The following is a 15,116-nucleotide window of genomic DNA, read 5'->3' as shown; positions in this document are numbered from 1 at the left end:
ATTTAGAAAAGAATCTATATCTACTAAGTCTACTAGTCAAATATTTGAAAGAAATTAAAAAAAGGAAATTATCATCACAGTAAAACTACCGACAATTCGTAGCTAATAGTAGACATATAACATCAAGGTAGGAGTAAAAAACGCTAACCATATATTTCGAGTATGATTTTGGTAAAAGGTTTGACAGAGTCTGTTAGAGTTTTGGTCAAATATAATATGGCGTTTATGGAAAAAAATTAACCAGAAAAAAATTTTTATATGGATCAATTAATTTCGTGATTGCAGTGTTGCGAGCTCCTTTGAACTGAAACTTCTAAAAACCCTTGTCGAAAATTGACAAAAATAAATTCTAAATTCCATAAGTTTTTTTTTTTTAATATACATGGATGATCTGATTAGTACTAAACCGACGAATAAAATAAAAATGTTAGCTTTTCCTTTCCCCACACATGACAAAATCAAGAATCCATACGATTTACATAGTCTGCAAAATTTTATTTCTATAGAAAATCTTTTTTTAAATTTAATTTCTATAGAAAATTTTCTCAAAATTGTATTTCTATAGAAAATTATCTAAATATTTTATAAAACTTTTTGTAAAAATTTTATTTCTATAGAAAATTTTGTCAAAATTTTATTTCTAGAAGGCTTCTCCTTTCCCCACACATGACAAAATCATTACTCCATACGATCTGCTCAGTTTGCTAAATTTTATTTCTATAGAAAATTTGCTCAAATTTTATTTCAATTTCTATAGAAAATGTTGTCAACATTTTATTTCTATAGAAGGCTTCTCCTTTCTCCACACATGATAAAATCATGCATCCATACGATCAACTCAGTTTGCAAAATTTTATTTCTATAGAAAAAGTATTCCAAAAAAAAATTTGTCAAAATTTTATTTCTATACAAAATTTTGTCAACATTTTATTCCACAGAAAAAAATTTCACAAAAAATTTTCCAATTAAAATTTTAATTGAGTTTTGAAAAATATTTAAAAAAAAATTTTTTTGTCAAAATTTTATTTCTATACAAAATTTTGTCAACATTTTATTTCACAGAAAAAAATTTCACGAAAAATTTTCCAATTAAAATTTCAATTGAGTTTTAAAAGATATTCAATTAATAATTTAATTGAATCTACAAATTTTTTCATTGAAACAAAAATCAATCACAAAAACTAATAGTATTAATTAATTTTTTATTTGGATCAATTAATTTTTTAATTGATACTATCATTTCTGTGATTGAAGACATTTCAATAAAAAAAAATTAATTGGATCAATTTATTTCGTGATTGAATCAGAAAAAAATGCTCTATAGAAAATTCAATTTCTGTAGAAAATTTTGTGAAAATTTTATTTTTGTAGAATGTTTTGTCAAAATTTTATTTCTATAGAAAATTTTGTCAAAATTTTTTTTTCTATAGAAAATATTGTCAAACTTATATCTCTAAAGAAAATTTAGTCAAAATTTTATTTCTATTGAAAATTTTGTCAAAATTTTATTTCTATAGAAAATATTTTCAAAATTTTATTTCTATAGAAAATTTTGTCAAAATTTTATTTCTATAGGAAATTTTGTCAAAACCGTGCTACAAAAAAAAGTAGCGGGCATGTTTGAATATCTCTATTAGTTCATGAAAATTCGTTCTTATTTGTTTTGGGGTCAGTATTTTAGACGTCTTTTGGACGGATCCTTATTTTCTTTTCTGCATTCCGTACAAAATTCAACATATGTTAGAATTGAATAGAATTGTATATCTATATGCTATGGATTAAAATTTGTTGACTCCACAATGTGAGATTTCAAAAAATATCGAATTTTGATCATTTTGTCCTGTTTGGCCTTTCTAAAGATAAATCATCACATCTGGCAACACTGTTATATTGCTGCTCGGTTCTATATATGCATTTTAGGTTTAACCACTCACTAACCCATTGATCAATAATTCTCGAATATTTTTCTTAGTTTGCCAAAAATTTTTTGGAGACATTCACATTTAAAATAAAATATATTTTTTTTCTTTTTCATATAAAAAATTCAATTTTTTTTTTCAAATTTTACTTTTACTTTTTTTCCTATGTACACACCATACCATTGGTCTTTATAGTGTTAATGGTATATATTTCTTCAATAATCAAATGATCTAATCATATTGTGTTATTGAGTTTCTGTAAAATTGCACATGGTAACCAAATGTCATAATTCGAGAAATTCATGACCATATCTCTCACTGTTTCACTTTTCCATCAATAGACCTAAACAATTCGCACAATCTAAAGAGGTCTTCTTAGGTTTGTTTGTTTTAGGGCGAAAAAAATCTCTCAATTACTTCATTTGGGAGGCATAGAAACTGAAGTCTATTCATATTGCCCTTTTTCCTGCAAAATCATCAATTTTTATTTGAACACAAAAGACGTTAAAACAATTACTTAACAATCTTTGGCATTCTTTGTTTTTTATCGTTTTTTGATTTTTGTTTTGAGAGGGGTCTTGCGAAAAAAAATCATCCGTAAAATGGCTGAGATAGGAGAAATGACAAGGCAATCCCAAAATGTTAGCTAGGCTCTTATTCTCTTACACTCACACTCACTCTCTCACACTCTTTGTCATTGTTCTTTGCTACTCTCTCATGCTTTGAGTGCACTTTAGTTTTTTGTTTTTCTTGTTTTTTTTTTTTTGCCTTGAATTTCAAGTCTATGAGTAACACTATTCTACTCTCATTTGCTCATACAAAACAGGTTTCCGTTGTTGTTGTTGGCATTTGTCGTCTTCGTTGTCGTAGTCGTTGACGTTGGCATTGTCGTAAGTCAAACTAAATCGAATTGAATGTTTCCTCTTTTTTGATGTCATTTGTTGTTTTGTGTAAGAACAGTGAGCCTGTGTATATGTATGAGAGACAGAGTGTGAGTGAGAGTATGGGGGTGTTTTGGGGCCAATGTGTTTTCCTGTGTGGTGGGTTGATTTTTTTCGTTTGCTGCTCATAGTGCTTTTCATCGACAATATTATTGGCATTGTTGTTGTGGTTGTTGTTGTTGCATTACTTATAGGTGTTGTAAAATTTTAGAGTTGCCATTTGTTGTTGTTGTTGGTATTCGAGTTGTTTACAGTTATTGTTGTTGCAAATCGATTCGTGTACTTACTTCATACTTTTACTTGAGTTCATAGTTGTTGTTGTTGCTGTTTTTGTTGGTTTTTCGGGTTTATTTGAACACTACGTCAACTAGAGAGAAAAAATGAAACCACCAACAAAACCCGAATGCAGAGTTACAACAATTTGAAAAAAAATTCACTATTTTTGCCACACATATATTTTTGTTGATTATGTAATTATTGTATATTTTTTTGTTATTGTTGTTGTTGTTATTTTTGTTCAAGCATTTCATCATTCACTTTTAGCTGTTCACATTCACATTCACATCACCATACATTTGGACAAACATATTCATATTCCTATTGAATATGACCGATACAAAAGAGATTGAGTTCGTCATCGTTTGTGCCTTATTCTCATTTTGTTTGTCTAAGGTCTACGACGATTAAGGATGTGCGAAATGGTTTGTGTGTTTGTGCCTATATGTATGTTAATATATGCTTATATTTTCCATAGTATCTACATGTGTGGGAGTATTTGCCTACTTCTATATTTTTTACACTTGTTTGCAGAATCTATGAATTTAGTTTCATTAAAATTATGATCTAAAATCGGATATTTTGATTTGTTTGCATCGAAACACCTACACCCTATGCCTATCATCAACAAAAGATTTTATATTGTATTACCCAGTATTTCGATAACTGTCACCTTTGAAGTTCATATTCTTTGACAACACATTCAAATTGTTACAGTTATTTAAAAAAAAATGAGACAAATCTTGCGGTCACAAACAAAAAAAAAACATCATTTTGGCTGATGGCAAAGTTGTCGCAAGGCAAGGAAGACCCAAAATTTATTGTTGAGAAGCACAGAAAAAAATGTTTTCCTGATTCAATCACGAAATTAGTTGATTCAATTATTTTTTAATTGAAATGTCTTCAATCACGAAAATTATAGTATCAATCACCGTTTTAATTGGACCCCAAAAAACAAAACTTGATTAAACAAGTAAGTAAAGTCTAAAGTCGGGCGGAGCCGTCTATATTATACCCTTCGCCACTATGTAGACAAAATTTGTGTTACCATCTCAACTACTTCAAATTTGCTGGGAGCTATAACTTATAAAGGTTTGCATTTCCAGATACAAATACTTTTAATGGAGACAATTTTTTGTACTTTTGCAAAAACTCTAGAATTACAATTTAAATCTGCTAACGCCCTGGGATGAAACACAATGTTAGTAAAAAAAAAATATGGGAAATATGAAGCGAGAGAAATTTTAATGCAATTGTACAAAAGAGCATTTATGATTTATCAGGCGATACATATGTATTCGAGATATAGGAAAATTTTAGTAATATTAACAATTTTTGCAACTCATCAGTGGCGATTTTACAAGGATATTGGTTAGATCTCTCGAAGATACACTTGACCCACCCACACTTGACGGGTTATGATATATTATTTGGTCAAGTCGGGCGACTTGGAGCCTTATTTAAAACTCAACCGTTCTGTGGAAATTCTGGCATTACAGTGTTAAGGTCATAAGATATGGGGAAATCATCACAGAATTTTGTGTCAAGTGTTGGAATTTTGGCCATATTTGTATAAACCGAAAAAAACATATGGAGGCTTTATCTAAATCTGAACCAAATTAGATCAAACTTGACACACTTAAATATCATACTAATATTCTCTGTGGAAACTATCCAGTCGATTGGAGGAAAATAGCATTGAAAATGGGTCTAAACTATGAAACAGTCTACCATATTTCCCCAACTCTGGTGTACGTATATATGGGAGCTATATATAATCTGAACCGATTTTGACTAAATTTGACATGCATAGTTCGAATAATAATTCTGTTATCTCTGCAAAATTTCACGTAAATGGGAGTATAACTCTGGCCCCCGTGGTCATTTGAGTGTAAATCGGGCGAAAGATATATATGGAAGCTATATCTAAATTTGAACCGATTTCAACCAAATTTGTCACATTTACCGATACTATTAAACGTACTCCTTGTGCAAAATTTGTAGCAATTCAAGGCAAAACTCTGGCTTTTGAGGCCATATAAGTCCAAATCGGACGAAAGATATATATGGGAGCTATATCTAAATATGAACCGATTTCAACCAAATTTGGCACATTTACCGACACTATGAAACTTACTCCTTGTGCAAAATTTGAAGCAATTCAGGGCAAAACTCTGGCTTTTGTGGCCATATAAGTCCAAATCGGACGAATGATATATATGAGAGCTAAATCTAAATCTGAACCGATTTGGATAATATTTTGCAAGTTTCTCGAGACTCATTAAATATTCGGATGCACGGAATTTGAAGAACATCGGTTGATAAACACGCCAATTATAACCAGATCGGGGATAAATATATATGACAGCTATATCTAAATCTGAACCGATTTTTTCCCAAATCAATAGCGATCGTCTTTGTTCCCCAAAACGACCCTGTGCCAAATTTGAGGACGATCGGACTTAAACTGCGACCTGTACTTTACGCACAAAAATACATGAACAGACAGACAGACGGACGGACAGACAGACAGACGGACATTGCTAAATCGACTCAGAATTTAATTCTAAGACGATCGGTATACTAAACGATGGGTCTCAGACTTTTCCTTCTTTGCGTTACATACAAATGCACAAACTTATTATACCCTGTACCACAGTAGTGGTGAAGGGTATAAAAATCAATTGATTTCATTAGTAAATTTCAATTAATTTTTTAATTGATACAATTAAACATTTAATTGATATTGATTGCAAAACTCAATTAATTTTTTGAATGAAAAATGTAACTATTTTCAATTACTTTCCTATCTGACTTTATGTTTATAGTTTGATTAAAAAACTGATTGTTTGTAATAAATTTTTATTTAAAAATTAAAAAAAAAAATCATCACTTTTTATACCCTTCACCACTACTGTGGTACAGGGTATTATAAGTTAGTGCATATGTTTGTAACACCCAGAAGGAGACGAGATACATGTGTCTTTGGCAATAATGCTCAGGGTGGGTCCTTGAGTCGATATAACCATGTCCGTCTGTCCGTTTGTCCGTCTGTCCGTTTGTCCGTCTGTCTGTGAACACATTTTTGTGATCAAAGTCTAGGTCGCAATTTAAGTCCAATCCCCTTCAAATTTGGCACATGTTCCTAATTTGGGTTAGAAAAGAACCCTATTGATTTTGGAAGAAATCGGTTCAGATTTAGATATAGCTCCCATATATAGCTTTCGCCCGATATGCCCTAATATGGACCCAGCAGCCAGAGTTTTATACCGATTTGCTTGAAATTTTGTACAGACATAACACCTAGTCGTATAGTCAAGTGTGCAAAATTTGATTGAAATCGGTTCAGATTTAGATATAGCTCCCATATATATCCTTCGCCCGATATGGACCCAGAACCCAGATTCTTGGCCGAATTTGGTTGAAGTTTTGCACTAGGAGTACAATTAGTACTATAGTCTAGTGTGCAAAATTTGATTGAAATCGGTTCAGATTTAGATATAGCTCCCATATATCTTTCGCCCGATATGGACTAATATGGTCCTAAAAGCCAGAGTTTTGGCCCAATTTGGTTGAAATTTTGAACAGTGAGTAGATTTAGCATTGTAGCTATGCGTGCCAAATTTGGTTGAAATTGATTCAGATTTAGATATAGCTCCCATATATATTTTTCGCCCGATATGCACTTATATGGACCCAAAAGCCAGAGTTTTATCCCGATTAGCTTGAAATTTTGCACAAGGAGTACAATTGGCAGTATAGTCATGTGTGCCAAATTTGATTGAAATCGGTTCAGATTTAGATATAGCTTCCATATATATATATATATATTTTTCGCCCGATATGGACTTATATGGCCCCAGACGCCAGAGTTTTGGCCCAATTTTGTTGAAATTTTGCACTAGGAGTACAATTAGTAATATAGTCATGTGTGCCAAATTTGATTGAAATCGGTTCAGATTTAGATATAGCTCCCATATATATGTTTTTCTGATTTCGACAAAAATGGTCAAAATACCAACATTTTCCTTGTTAAGTCGCCACTGCTTAGTCGAAAAGTTGTAAAAATGACTTTAATTTTCCTAAACTTCTAATACATATATATCGAGCGATAAATCATAAATAAACTTTTGCGAAGTTTCCTTAAAATTGCTTCATATTTAAATGTTTCCAATATTTTTATACCCACCACCATAAAATGGTGACGGGGGTATAATAAGTTTGTCATTCCGTTTGTAACACATCGAAATATCGATTTCCGACTATATAAAGTATATATATTCTTGATCAGGGAGAAATTCTAAGACGATATAAGCATGTCCGTCTGTCCGTCTGTCTGTCTGTCTGTTGTAATCACGCTACAGCCTTCAATAATGGCTCTATCGTCCCGAAATTTGGCACAGATTAGTTTTTTGTTTGCAGGCAGGAGATGGGCTATATCGGTCCAAGTTTTCATATAGTCCCCATATAAACCGACCTCCCGATTTGGGGTCTTGGGCCTATAAAAACCGTAGTTTTTATCAGATTTGCCTGAAATTGGAAATCTAGAGGTATTTTGGGACCATAAAGAGGTGTGTCGAAAATGGTCCGTATCGGTCCATGTTTTTGTATAGCCCCCATATAGACCGATCTCCCGATTTTGCTTCTTAGGCGTCTAGAAACAGTATTTTCTATCCGATTTGTCTGAAATTGAAAATCTAAAGGTATTTTGGGACCATAAAGAGGTGTGTCTAAAATGGTCCGCATCGGTCCATGTTTTGATATAGCCCCCATATTAACCAATTTCCCGATTTGGAGTCTTGGGCCTATAAAGACCGTAGTTTTTATCCAATTTGCCTGAAATTGGAAATATAGAGGTATTTGAGGACCCTAAAAAGGTGTGCCGAAAATGGTGCTCATCGGTCCATGTTATGTTATAGCACCCATATAGACCGATATCCCGATTTTGCTTTTACGGCTTCTAGAAACTATATTTACCATCCGATTTGCCTGAAATTGGAAATCTAGAGGTATTTGAGGACCATAAAAAGGTGTGCCGAAAATGGTGCTCATCGGTCCATGTTTTTATATAGCCCCCATAGAGACTGATTTCCCGATTTTGCTTCTTGGGCTTCTAGAAACTATATTTTCTATCCGATTTTCCTGAAATTTAAAATTTACAGTTCTTTTGGGACCATAAAAAGGTGTGACGAAAATGGTGCCCATCGGTCCATATTTTGGTATAGCCCCCATATAGACCCACTTTGCTTCTTGGGCTTCTAGAAACTATATTTACCAGCCGCTTTGCCTGAAATTCTTGAGCTACAATAAACTGTATTTATTACATGATTTGCCCGAAATTCGAAATCTAGAGGTATTTTTAGACCACAAATAAGAGTGCCGAAATTGAGGTATATCGGTCCGTTTTTTGGTATAACCCCCATATAGACTGATCTCTCGATTTTTACTTCTTGGGCGTCTAGGACTATATTTTCTGGCCGATTTGTTTGAAATTGAAAATCTGGAGGTATTTTAAGATCACAAATATGTGCACGCTCACAAAAAATCGCTTCTGTAACATATACTCCCAAACATATTTTGCTTCAAGCATATATATTTTTGGGTATTGCCCAAACATTTATATGTTTGATCTCTTCCAATATATAATATGTTTGAAAGCATATTGGTCTAAACAATATATGTTTGGGTAGTCTAAGTTCCAAACATTTTGTATTTTTGCATCCAAATTCAATAATGTTGTCTTCCAAAAAACAATATGTTATTATGTGAACATATAATATGTTTGGAAGCATTTTGCACCCAAAAATATTATATGCTTAAAAAAAATTCTCCCAAACAATATTGTTCTCAAAATTTTATTTATTTATTTATATATTTACAATCATAACGAATTATGAAAATAAACAGGTAATATAGGTGCTAACAACATAGGTTTTCGACCTGAATGCTCAAAATTTTGTTTCTGCCCAATTGTATATCCCCCCACATCTTTCTCACTTCCACGAGATTTTTTAGTTCTTAGCACCTTTTTCTGTAATACAAACATTGTAGAAGAAATTATTCAACTGTATGATTTTTTTATTTTAATTTTACCTTTTGCCGGACGGGGATTCGAACAGCGGACCACACAGTTTGTAAGGATCAAAGAAGTAGCTGATCAATTGCCCAAGGAAAAATAAAATGTTAATTTTGTAATAACAAGCAACAACCACCAACTTAATTCAATATCGCTCCCTGTTAAATAGCGCTCCAAGCTACTAAACACATATATTTTTATAGGCTATTTCTAAATTAATATATGTTTGCATCCAAGCATATTATATTTACAAACATTTTATGTCCCAAACATAATATGTTCTAACATATTAACATATATGTCCCAAACATGTTATGCTAGTTTATGAACATTATATGCTTGCACTCAAAAATATTGTGTTTAAAAATTTGTGTTCCAAACATATAATTTTTATAGCCAAACATATGAAAAACAGTCTTTTTCATCCGTGTGAGTAGCAAATTGTGCCTATCGGTCTATGTTTTGGTATAGCCCCCATATACACCGATCTACCGGCTTTATTTCTTGGGCTTCTAGAATCCGTAGTTTTTATCCGATTTGCTGGAAATTAGTAATCTATAATAAAATTTTAGACAAACGAAATTTCTTTTTCTTATAAAGTGTTTTCGTTTCTCAAAAAAAGAAAACACTTCTTTAAGGGTATAGCAGGCGCACTGATCATGAAAATTGCTTCAAACTGAAAGTAAAAGTTCCAGATTTTTCTCATCGTATTTAAATAAACGCGGAAAAATCTACAGATTTAAGATTTTAAATTAAGGCGTAATTTCAACATATACACGATATGTTTATAATTTCTCTAAAACTCAAACAAACTTGGTTTTCATAAATCTAGAATTTGATCTGGTCTTCATAGGTAGAATCTTTAAAGTTTGTCTTCGGGAGCTGGCTCGTTTGGGAAAAGATTTGTCATCAAACTCCCTACAATTCTATATATTATCAAGTAACCCACTACGAGGAAGAGTTTTCATAGTAAACTATTATACTTGATTCATGGTGGTGGATATTTAAAATTCGGCCCGGCCGAATTTACTGCTGTATATACTTGTTTTTACTAACATTGTGTGCCACCCTAGTGCATTAGCCAACTTACATTTTGAGTCTATAGATTTTGTAAAAGTCTATCAAATTCTATCCAAATCGAGTGATATTTAAACGTATGTATTTGGGACAAACCTTTATATATAGCACCCAATACATTTGACGGATGTGATATGGTATCGAAAATTTAGATCTACAAAGTGGTGCAGGGTATAATATAGTCGGCCCCGCCCCACTTTAGACTTTTCTTACTTGTTTAATAATGGACTCAATATTAGTGGCATACTAACTCTTTTGGTGCAAAATAAACTATAGCTCCTAATATTAGACATTTCTGCTCAGATTGTGACAAGACACCCATAAACATGTACCCCAAACCTATACCAATGATACCCCACAAATGCTTATATTTACTAATTCAGTAGGGGTGGTTTAGGGTATAATATAGTCGGCCCCGCCCGACTTGCTACTTTACTCACTTGTTAAGTAATATCGCTAATCACAATTTTTCTATAGTTCTTGTAGACCAGTGTCAATATCTCTGAACAAGTATTTTGAAAGCACACACATACATACCTATTGGCACTCACAACTACACAAACCATCAACATCATCAAATGACTACTACACCGTGTAGAAATAACTTTCGATTTTTTTTTGTTTTGTTTAAAGAACAATTGCGTAAAATTCCACAAAAAAAAACTTGAGTTTTCTTTTTATTGTTTTGTCTTGTAATTTATATGGGAAAACTACAATAGTTTTTCTCAACGGTCCTTATATAAAAGGTTAAATTCATAGCCAAGGCAAAAAAGTTAAGGTTAATAGCAAACAAAAAAAAACTGGACATTTTGTCTTAGAATTTCAATAGAAAACTAAACAAATATATAAGGATATTTTACTAGGGTTTGTAACGTTTGTTATTTTCTTTTTTTTTGTTTTTCTTTTTTTTTTTAATTCATAAAAAAAATATCTGTATTATTTTTCTATTGTTCATTTTTTTTGGTTAGTGTGTGCGTGTGTATTACAAAACACTTTAAAATTTCAAGGTGCCTTTTTTGCTTAACACACATATGAGCAGAAGAAGAAGAAGACGACAACGACAACGACGAAATCCAAACACCCATATATACATATACACTCACAAAATTCGCGCGAGCATACAATCCAAGAAAAAGGACGAGAATTTCACTTTTCATTTAACGATTTTTCACCCTCAAGTAAGTATGGAATATCAGACACGCACACACACACATACCCATACCCATACACATGACGAAAGCAAAAACTTTTCATTTCATTTTTCACTCGCCCAATGGCAATCATAAACACACACACACACTCACACAGTCAAGCATTCACATTCTCCCCACTATAGGAACACTCATACATAGGAAGACTTAGGGATATACTCTTACATTAACATTTTTTTGCACTTCGTACTCCATTCGATAAGGACTTTTTCCCAATGTCCATATTTGGCTTTGCTTTGGTTGTTTTTTTTTTCACCTATATTTTTTCGTTTACTAACAGCTTCCCATATATAAGAATGCAGAAAAAGAATTTCACTCTCATTAGCAATGGGTTTTAAAGGACTCAGGAGAGGAAGGCAAAGGAAACAAAAAAAAAAAAAAACTCACGAAGCAGAGGAAAAAAATTGATTTAGAAATTACTTTTAATTTTTATAGTTATTTAACAGGGAACTTTTTTTCTTTTAACACAAGAAAAAGGATAATGAATGTTTTTGATGATGTCGTTTTTTTTTCTTTTTGAAATCCGTTTCAGTTTAATTTCCTTCTTGGTTTTGCAATTTTCTCTTTGGTTATAGAATTTCGTTTTTTTTTTTCTTGTTTGCACTTTATTCTTTTTCGATTGTTTAATAATTTATGTAACAATTTTCGTCGTTTTTCATTATTTCGTTCCGTGTGTGTGTGTTTCTCTTTTTTTTGTAATATTTTAGTTTCTTCGTAGGACCTTAATTTCTCTTTTTATTTTGTAAACTGTATATTGTTTAATCGTTTCAAATAAATAAAAATATAAAGAATTAAATTAAATTTTTAGTTTCTCCGTTTTTTATATACTTTTCTTTTTTGATTTTATTATAAATTAGCTTTCGCTTTGTCCACGGTCTCGTTATTTCGACTTGACGTTACGGATGGCCCACGAGTAATAAAAAGCTGACATTCATTCTCATTGCCTTTCAACTGTTATTCAACTATAAAAGATGTTCAGTTGAAGTTTTCTGTCCTTTTTCAGCTGCTACTCTTTGCCACTGGGCTTCTTCTTGTGCTACTTCTTCTTCTTCTTCATCTTTTTCATTTGCTCTCTATTATGAAAATCAATATTGTCTTAGGAGAGTTGGTGAGAGTAACCAGCATATATATCCTTTCAAATACGCAGAGAGCTTTTATATATTTCAGTGTCAGAGCTTTTATTTTTGTTGTTGTTGTTGGTTTATTCGTTTTCTTCATTCAAGCAACGAATGAACACATGTTAATTCTGACAGGTGCGGCTATTCGTTGAAATGACAAAGAAAAAGAGAATTGACTGGGAGAATCAAATAACGAGAGAAATTTATAGAGAGGGAGCGAGAGAGAGAGAGAACAGAACGAAAGTAAAGGCTCTTGAGACACTTAAAGAAAGTAGAGTGTCTCACGATTTCCATGTTTGTGAAAAATTCAAACAAAAAGTTTGGGTAGATTTTGTCAAAAATTCCTCTCATACTTCATAAATTTTCTATATAAAATAAAATTTTGCAAAAATTTTCTATTGAAATAAAATTTTGCAACAATTTTCTATTGAAATAAAATTTTGCAAAAATTTTCTATAGAAATAAAATTTTGAAACAATTTTCTATAGAAATAAAATTTTGAAACAATTGTCTATAGAAATAAAATTTTGACAAAATTTGTTCTTTAAAAATAAAAATTTTATAAAATTTTGTAAAATTGTGAGAAAATTGTAAAATTTTGACAATACTTAAAAAAAATAACAATTTGACAAAATTTTCCATAGCAATATAATTTTGGCAAAATTTTCAATAGAAATAATATTTTCAGAAAATTTCTATATATAAAAATACTTAACAAAATTGTGTATAGAACTAAAATTTTGATAAAATTTTCTTTAAAACTTTTGCAAAAATATCCTATAGAAAGAGAATTTACTGGGAGAGTCAAATAACGAGAGAACTTTATAGAGAGGGAGAGAGAGAAATGAAAAGCGTAAAGGCTCTTGAGACACTTAAAAAAATGGAGAATCCCACGATGTCCATGTTTGTGAAAAATTCAAACAAAAGGTTTGGGTAGATTTTGTCAAAAAATCCTCTCATACTTCATAAATTTTCTATATAAATAAAATTTTGCAAAAATTTTCTATTGCAAAAAAAAATTTGCCAAAATTTTCTATAGAAATAAAATTTTGCAAAAATTTTCCATAGAAATAAAATTTTGAAACAATTTTCTATAGAAATAAAATTTTGACAAAATTTTCTTAAAAAAATAAAATTTTGACAAAATTTGTTCTCTAAAAATAAAAATTTTATAAAATCTTGTAAAATTGTGAGAAAATTGTAAAATTTTGACAATACTTAAAAAAAATAAAAATTTGACAAAATTTTCCATAGCAATATAATTTTGGCAAAATTTTCAATAGAAATAATATTTTCAGAAAATTTCTATATATATAAAATCTTAACAAAATTGTGTATAGAAATAAAATTTTGATAAAATTTTCTTTAAAACTTTTGCAAAAATATTCTATAGGAATAAAATGTTGGCAAAATTTTAACAGAAATAAAATTTTGGAAAATATTTGATAGAAATAAAATTTTGACAAAATTTTCCAAAGGAATAAAACTGAAACCAAAATTTTAACAAAATTTACTATAGAAGTAAAATTTTGACAAAATTTCCTAATGAAATAAAATATTGACAAAATTTTCTGTAGAAATAAAATTTTTACAAAATTTTCTATAGAAATAAAATTTTTATTCGGCGGGCCCTCAATACTTATTAAAACGGTCACAAAATTTTTACAAAATTTTCTTGGAAACAAAATGTTGACAAAATTTTCTTAGAAATAAAATTTTGACAATATTTTCTATAAAAGTAAAATTTTGACAAAATATTCTACAAAAATAAAATTTTGATAAAATTTTCTATATAAATAAATTTTGACAAAATTTTCTATAGAAATAAAATTTTGCAAAATTTTCGATAGAATTAAAATTTTGACAAAATTTTCTATAGAAATAAAATTGTGACATAATCTTCTATAAAAAATAAAAATTTTACAAAATTTTCTAGAGAAATACAATTTTTACTATATTTTTATAAAAATAAAAATTTAATAAAATGTGCTATACAAATAAATTTTTCAGAAAAATTTTCTATAAAAATGAACATTTTTGATCAAATTTGCTATACAAATAAAAATTTTCTTGGAATACTTAAGACATATCCGGTTTTTTCATCAAGTTCTTTGAACCGTTAACGAACCGTTATGTCAATTTCGAGAGAGCTAAATGACAGCTGATATTTGGGGTATGGTCACGAATTAAGGACCTTTTGGTTCTAGGACGCATATTTAAGACGATATGGCCCATTTAAGTTACGTTCATATAAAAATTTTGATTTCTTGATGGTTTTCATCAAGATTTTGATTTTTGGGGTGTGGTCACGAATTAACCTCCTTTTGGCTCTGGACCCATATTTAAGGAGATATGGCCAATTTAAGTTTTTCAAATAAAAAAATTGGTTTTTTGAGGATTTTCAACAATAACAAACAAATTTTATTTCTATAGAAACTTTTTTCAAAATTTTATTTCTATAGAAAATTTTCTCAAAATTTTATTTCTATAGAAAATTT

At 30.3% G+C, this 15,116-nt stretch overlaps 1 protein-coding gene across 7 annotated transcripts in view; it reads right to left on the bottom strand.

Annotated features, from left to right (window-relative positions):
• Positions 1-12,430, bottom strand: part of Ih (hyperpolarization activated cyclic nucleotide gated potassium channel Ih) — a 185,616-nt gene extending 173,186 nt beyond the window's left edge. For all 7 annotated transcript variants that reach the window (XM_075313200.1, XM_075313198.1, XM_075313202.1 and 4 more), the window contains exon 1: positions 11,921-12,430. The gene's annotated coding sequence lies outside the window, so the exon portion shown is untranslated. The remainder of the gene's footprint in view (positions 1-11,920) is intronic.
• Between the last annotated feature and the right edge of the window lie 2,686 nt (positions 12,431-15,116).

This window comes from Haematobia irritans, chromosome 5 (assembly GCF_050003625.1).
Source record: "Haematobia irritans isolate KBUSLIRL chromosome 5, ASM5000362v1, whole genome shotgun sequence".
NCBI lineage: Eukaryota > Metazoa > Arthropoda > Insecta > Diptera > Muscidae > Haematobia > Haematobia irritans.
Note: the sequence above shows the minus strand (reverse complement) of the source record. Positions and strands in the feature narration are given on the sequence as shown.